Source organism: Lampris incognitus, chromosome 1, assembly GCF_029633865.1.
Source record: "Lampris incognitus isolate fLamInc1 chromosome 1, fLamInc1.hap2, whole genome shotgun sequence".
NCBI lineage: Eukaryota > Metazoa > Chordata > Actinopteri > Lampriformes > Lampridae > Lampris > Lampris incognitus.
The window spans coordinates 50883042-50890469 of record NC_079211.1 but is presented as its reverse complement, the minus strand read 5'-3'; the positions used below and the strand labels follow the sequence as shown (position 1 = coordinate 50890469).

At 44.8% G+C, this 7428-nt stretch overlaps 1 long non-coding RNA gene across 1 annotated transcript; it reads left to right on the top strand.

The window, feature by feature from the left end:
* Nucleotides 1-3991: 3991 nt before the first annotated feature.
* LOC130106813 (uncharacterized) lies at nucleotides 3992-4768 on the top strand. The gene is made up of 3 exons (XR_008809770.1): nucleotides 3992-4011; nucleotides 4254-4338; nucleotides 4724-4768. It is a non-coding gene; the product is annotated as an uncharacterized LOC130106813 (long non-coding RNA).
* The last annotated feature ends 2660 nt before the right edge of the window (nucleotides 4769-7428 follow it).

Here is a 7428-nt window from a genome sequence, read left to right as displayed (position 1 = left end):
CTTTCTGGATAAGATTGCTCACCCATGGTTTAGGGTTATGATTAGGGTAAGGGTTAAGGTTAGGCATGTAGTTATGATGGTTAAGTTTAAGGACTAGGGAATGATTGTAGTCAGTGAGGTTCCCCTCAAGTATTGACTAATCCGGCGAAGTACCGGAAGTTAACAAGTCGCCATTACTGCGGTGGCCCTTCCCTACAATACGCACGCATTTGAATGCAAGCTGTGCTAAGAAGTGTACAATTTTCTACTTTTATCTTTTTAACATTATTCAACGTTACATTAGACAACGGTGTCTAGGAAGTCGGGAAGAAGCTGTGCAGTTATCGGCTGCTCCAACAGTAGTGGCAAACTTCAAGTTTGGAAAAAGACTGAATGCGAAATACACAAGCCTCTCATGAAGATTGCCCCTGTCTGAGACCATACAGTTCACATAGATTCCCTGGCCGTGCAGAAGACCAAGACATTCGTCAGAAGTGGATTAAGAATACTAACAGAAAGGACTTTGTTCAATTAAAAACAGCACAGTCGTTTTTGGTTAACAGTTGACCATCTATCTTCATCTCACAATGACTAACTTTGCCATCCTTTGTCTGCAGCATTAATTCAACATTATGATGGTTGTTAATGGTCTGTGAGTATTGGACAGGTCCTTTTAGAATGATGTGTTCATTATCTGGCAGAGTGTGCAATATTTGGCCAACCCATCCAGAGCTCAGGTAATTTTGACCCTCTATTAGAGACCTGTAGCTGGTATTTTTTTGCTCATCACAAGCCAGGCGATTAATGATATAATCTTGAATACCTACAAAAAACACATTCATATTTTTGAAACGTTTTACTAATATAACTGGTCTGGGATTAAATGCAATCCTTGAACGTTTACTAGCTATCTAGTACAGTCACGTTAGCATACACAAATGTTAGTTACTTCATCACTTGAAATGCGGCGGATGGTTAAGTGGTAATTTTTTTCTCTCTATCTGGCTATTGACATAACCGATGTCTAACTAGTATGTACAATTTGAATAACGTTAAGATCGGCATCCATAAGGTACCTTCATCAGTAACTGGGGGCCACTGTCTGGCGTCGTCAATCCAACTACCCATGCTGCTGTCACTGCTGTCACTTAGCAGGCAGTAGCAAACACTGCTACTTGCCACCGCAGTAATGGCGGCATCGCTAGATGGCGGAACACACAAGTTGGTCGGCGGACGAGTCTATAGGGTGCCATGGACACAAGACAGCCTTACACACACAAACAAAAGGAAATTGGGTAGTCAGTTATGTGCCCTTTTGAACATTTGTGTCTCCAAGCAATAAATGAATTTTAACTTTCCGTCATTTCTTGATAGAAGTGGGTTTGTTTTTTTAGAGTTGGATAAGTGCTTATAATAAACAATCCTGCTTTTACAAAATCAAGCTAGAGAAACTTGTCAGAAATAAAACACTGGCATGATTGAATAAATGTTCCTTACAAAATCTAAAAGAATGGTTACGATATTTTTATTTTTGTAAAATATCCAAATAATAAAGGGAACCTTTTTGTCCCCAACATCAAATGTCATTAAGTCATGTCACATGTGACAAGTTAGTTTACAAAGAGAACTGAAGGTCACTACAAGGAGGAGGCAAGGTGAATAATTCACTCTGTTAAATTGTTTTCTTTTTTTTGTTTTTAACTTTTTCCCCGTCCCGTCCGCGATATTATGAACCCTACATAGGCCTCGCCAAAATCCCGTTTCTGGCTTTGTCACGTGTGCGCCACCGTAGCAACGCGAAAATATGTTGTTATGGGGTTAGCGCTCATCAAGGAAACGCTGTACACCCACAATTTAACCTGTCTAAGTTATCCACAATCAACATTAATATAATACCAATAACGTATCCAAGGAGCAGAGGCAGACCTTGTAACCTAAAATTGTTAGGTTAGTCAACTTAAGGCTATTCTTTCCCTCACAATCATAATTTCAACCCCATGGTTCACTTTTTAGACGATTCATAAGTTATGTAACTTAATATTTTGATTATTTTTAATCAAAACCAAAAATAATCTAGTCTATTTATTAGATATATGTTCATTTTCAGACAACTAACGTTACTTACCTCCGTTCTGTTGTTGACAGCCAGCAGTCCAAAATTACAAAAGCAGCCAGCTGTCCAAAATTGCGAAAAATACAAAATTACAAAATTGAAGGTAGCTAACGTTAGCTTTGCTTCGCACCGAGTTGATAGTTGATTGTTTCCTTAGCAACGCAGCGGAAATCCGGCGTCCGTTCGCGAGATTTGGGACAGGGTACGGGATTTTGGCGAGGGCTATGTAGGGTTCATAATATCGCGTCCCGTCCCGGTCGCCGCTCCACCCCCTCTGCCGATCCGGGGAGGGCTGCAGACTACCACATGCGTCCTCCGATACATGTGGAGTCGCCAGCCGCTTCTTTTCACCTGACAGAGAGGAGTTTCACCAGGGGGACGCAGCGCGTGGGAGGATCACGCTATTCCCCCCAGTACCCGCCCCCCCCGAACAGGCGCCCTGACCGACCACAGGAGGCGTTAGTGCAGCGACCAGGACACATATCCACATCCGGTTTCCCACTGTAGTCCACCGACTTCCGGATAATACTGCAGCGGTCATACCGGTTTGGTCATGCTATTGCTATGTACAAGCTATAAGGACTGTTAGTCAACTAGGTTAGCAAGTCAGTTACACGAAATTGTTGTGTTAGCCAGAAAAAGTCATTTGTGAGGCTCTCCATTCTCCAAAAATTAGCAACCCCCTTCCCTACTTTGCAACGCATTAGCTCTGCGGACTATGCTAGCTAGCTAACATGCTTGCTAGCTAGCTGGCATTATTAGCGATCTAATTCCACTCTCATTAACTATTTGGACCAAACGTTTAGGCCATACTTTCACAAACAAATGAGTAACATGGCAGAAACGTGTGTATTGTAGCCAAAACGCTCTCAAACAGAACTGCACATGCTACTATGTGCGTAAGATAAAGCCTGATGGATATGTCTTCAACTTACCAGAGAAAAGGTGGACGTCGCAATGAGCGCAGCGCCGTTGTGCGCGTGGGACATTGAGATTGGCGCGCGAAGGTGCAGTTCCAATAACAACGTGTCCTTCCTTCGTTGTTCCCTTGGTCGCTCGATCCCTTCCTAAAGATACTGCTTATTATTATTATTATTAAAGTGCACGTTTTGTGTTGCCGTTCTAGAATGCAGTAGATGCGCGCGCACAAGTCTGTACGGTACCTTTTAACTACTATGTAAAATGTGGGCTACCTGCAATTCAACCTGTGTTGCCACATACATGGCTGCTATGTGAAGTTCGCCGAGGCAAATTAAATAAATAAACAGTTTACGACATGAAGTAAGAATTCACATTATATCAATAATACACAGACCGCCCGGCACGTCCCCACTATTCGCCAAATAACGTCATTCACGTACTGACGGCTGCCGTTAACCACCGTTTCTCCGTAGCGTTACTCGGTTGGACCAAATAAACGTATGTTTTGCTCTATTTTATTTTATTTCCTCCAAATAAAACATGTTTGTTTCCACCGGAAAACTATAGCCGGACAACGTAAACCGGGAACCAGGAAGTCGACGCCCGTTATATTGATACGTTCTTTTCGTATATAGTCACGAAATGTATTTGATTAAATTCGTATGTATTTAACGAAAACGGGTGAGACTCGGTTGGACTCCGACACTCCACAAACCCTCACCTCCCAGAGGAGGTGGTGGCTGTTCAGAAGGGTGGTGTTTTGGGGCAGAGTGAATTAGACCTGCCCCCAGTAACTGAGTTTCATTCCAATAAGGAACCAGTAAAATGTTCAATTCCTCACCTTTATAACAAATGACCTTTCATGAAAACCGGTTCAGAATGAAGCGTGTTAAAGTGGACTCTGAAGACCGTCTCCCTCCTGAGACACTAAGGAAGGAGAAAAGGACTTGTAGCGACTGGCTGGACAGAGGGACCGAGCTGGGAAGGAGGTGCAGCAGGTAAGGGCGATCAAGGATGGAGATGGAAATGTGCTGACAAGCGAGGAGAGTGTGTTGAGGAGGTGGAAGGAGTACTTTGAGGGGCTGATGAATGAAGACAATGTGTACTTAGTGTGTAATAATACACAATTTTTATACAAAATACAAACAGCTGAGTGGGTGAGCAGCTGTAATGTGCAGTCAGTGGGGTTCAGTATTTACTGCACATAAACACTCATTTCATAATCCTATTGTGTTATAAGACGTCACATGTGATGAAAACAGCTCAACACCACCTGGCAGTGAACCACCGCCTCCAACACCATCAACAAGCACTGGAACCAGAAGGTAAACACACTTCACACAACACAGGCCACCTGTGATGGTGCAGCCCAGTTACACATATGCTGCTTTGCTTTTTGTGCTGCACATGACTGCACCTCCACCCCATGCTGCTCCTTTCTCACTTAACAGTCCTGCTACACACGTCTCCTCCACCACACTGTCCAGCTGTTTGTGGACATTGTCTTGTGTGGTGTTTTCACTCTGTGGTGATGGAGAAACACTAATTCATCCAACTGTGTACATGTACACAGCTGCTGATGACAATAAAGTGGAGTTTGAACAGACCACAGAGCTGCAGATGAGTCCAAATAGACTTTCACACAACAAAGCTCCACCTTGCTGCTGCACCACATGAACACTGCATTTTAATAGTGTGTCTGTTCCACAGGGAACAGGAAGTACATGGAGAGATGGGACGACAAGTTCCTCCAGCACAGCCAGAAGATGAACGAGTCACTCTTAAACACAATGGAGCGCACAACCAATGCTGCACTGAGCCTCATGGACCCACTAGGACCTGCAACAGCAACACAGCAGCAGGGACTTCACACAGGTTCAGCCAACATGTGTGTGTGTGTGTGTGTTCATGGTGGTTCAGGTGTTCTGCATTGATAAATTATACACAAATATAAAAAATACAAGTTCTTTCATATATTTAATTCAATACAATAACAATTGAATATTTTTGTACAACTTTTATAAACAAGTAAATGTTTTGTCTGAAAATACTGAACTGGATACACAATACAAAATGTAACATGTCTTTTGTACGTCAGTCCAGTGTTGCAGCATGACTGGTCTTGGGTAGTGAAGTGGTCCATTAATGCAGCTGGGGCATCATCTCCTTGCTGCCATGCTCTGGTGAAGTGTGTACTGGGGGCTGCAGGTTTACCAGCATGTCTGGGAGGTCTTCACAAAAACCACCACCACCCTCTTCACAAGTGTTGTGCAACACACAGCATGTCAGCACCATTCTCTTTATCGTGTCCACTCTGCAGTCATTTCTTGTTAACACACACCTCCATCTTCCTTTAAGCCTCCCAAAGGTGGTCTCCACTAGTGAGCGTGCGCTACTTATTCTGTAGTTGTGTCTGTGCTGCTCTGGGGTCAGTCTTCCTGGGTCTGCAAATGGTTTCATCAGCCACTTCTGCAGGGGACAAGCTGGTCTCCAATCAGAAAGTGTCCGATATCATGTCCAGCAATGTTCACTTTGTCTTGACTTAACATGTGTCCAACACTCAACCTTTCCCACAAATGTGGCTGTGTGAGTCCTCGGGCATCATGAACACCACCTGGACAGCCCACACACCCACCCCAGAACAGCCCTTTACCACCCACAACTGCCTGCAGCATGATGGAGGGACATCCTTTTCAGCTGAAATAGTCTCTAGCATGTTCTTCTGCTGCTGCTATTGGACTGTGACTTCCATCTACAGCCCCCCACACTGTGGCACCCCCAGCCAAAGTTACAACAACTTGCCATGTCCACAAACACCCTCTCACTGGAAAGTGGGATGTGTACAGAAGTGGGATGTGTAGGGCTAGCCGGCGGCAGTAGCTGAAAGCAGAGAGTAGCAAGCAGAAGCAGCATGCAGCATGCAGCATGCACTAACTACAAGCACTACTACCCCAGTACTACTGCACTGACGCATCACACATGCTCTGTGCAACACCCGCGCGCGCGCACGCACGCACACACACACACACACACACACACACACACACACACACACACACACACACAGGACAGGGTAAGGTGTGATTGGAACTGAATTGTACAGCCTGGATGGTTTCAACAGTTTGGACATTGGAGTGATTTATGTGTGTGTCTTTGCTGTTGGATGATGGCTTATGTGTACTGTAAAGTTTAATGTAGGTTTTTTCTGTTTGTTTGTTTTGTTTTTGCTTTTCTCTGTCTTGTTTTTAAATGTATGTATTAAATGTCTTGTTATGTGGACCCCAATAAGACTAGCGGTGCTTTAGGGCACAGCTAATGGGGATCCTGATAAATAAACATAAACACCCGACACTTCATCCGGCCCACATACTGCGTGGAATGATGGCACTTGGGCGGTCCGCTCCTGTTTGCCAGATCTGGGCCAGAACCGAGCCATAGCAATGCCGCATGTGCCACATATTTGCCAAAGGTGGTCCATATTTGTTTTGTGATATTTGGGCCATATTCACCATTTACCACACGGGCCACATCCAGATCACACGTTGCCCAGAGCACCGCATCTTTGCCAGAAAAGGCCCACATTTGATTTGGCATATTTGGGCCATATTTGCTATTATACATGTGGGCCACTTCAGGCTCACATCCATGTTGTCAGGGCCAGGAGGCCATCAGTGCCACATCACTGCCTGAAGTGGCCCACATCCGGATGTTATCTGGCTTATGAATGCTGGTCATGGTCGCTACACGCAGGCAACCTTCAAATGTGAGATGTAATGACTTTAAAAGTGACTTTAAAAGTAACTTTATAAAAAGCAAGCCAAGCAAAGGTGTTCTGTCCGCCATGATTTTCTTATTCACCCTGCAGAAATTACCCCAACTTCTGCAACGTCACGTTCAGTTCGGTTCTCAAACCTGTTGAAATGCGGGCCGGTTCCCCAAGGGCACCAAGGCAGAACTGGCTCCGCACCGGCACCAGCCTAGTGGAAAAGAGGTGTTGATGACCTCTATTTTAACCACCTGCCATGTTGTTCAGTGTACAGAGAACAGTACAGCCCCACCCCAAGTCAGTTTACACAGGTGTATGTTGGGGCTGTCCACACTGGAAGGGAGGGTGTCGTTGAATGCCGCCATGTCAGTGCTCCAAACTTCAGTTCATTTCATCTTTAACTATTTCCTCTTAGAAAGTCTGCCTGGCTTCAGGATGGGGTCTGGAGAAACCTACAGTGGTCGTCCTGTCCTCTACCGCCAGCGCCTTGCTGGAGTCCACAGTCAGATTCACCTCCTCTCCAAAATGACCAGGCTGACAAGAGGCTCAAGACCACTGTCTTTACTGAAGCCAGGTGGAGTAGGGTACAACTGGCAAATACACATGCAATGCACACAATGAAATGAACACACAACACGATGAAGCGAAA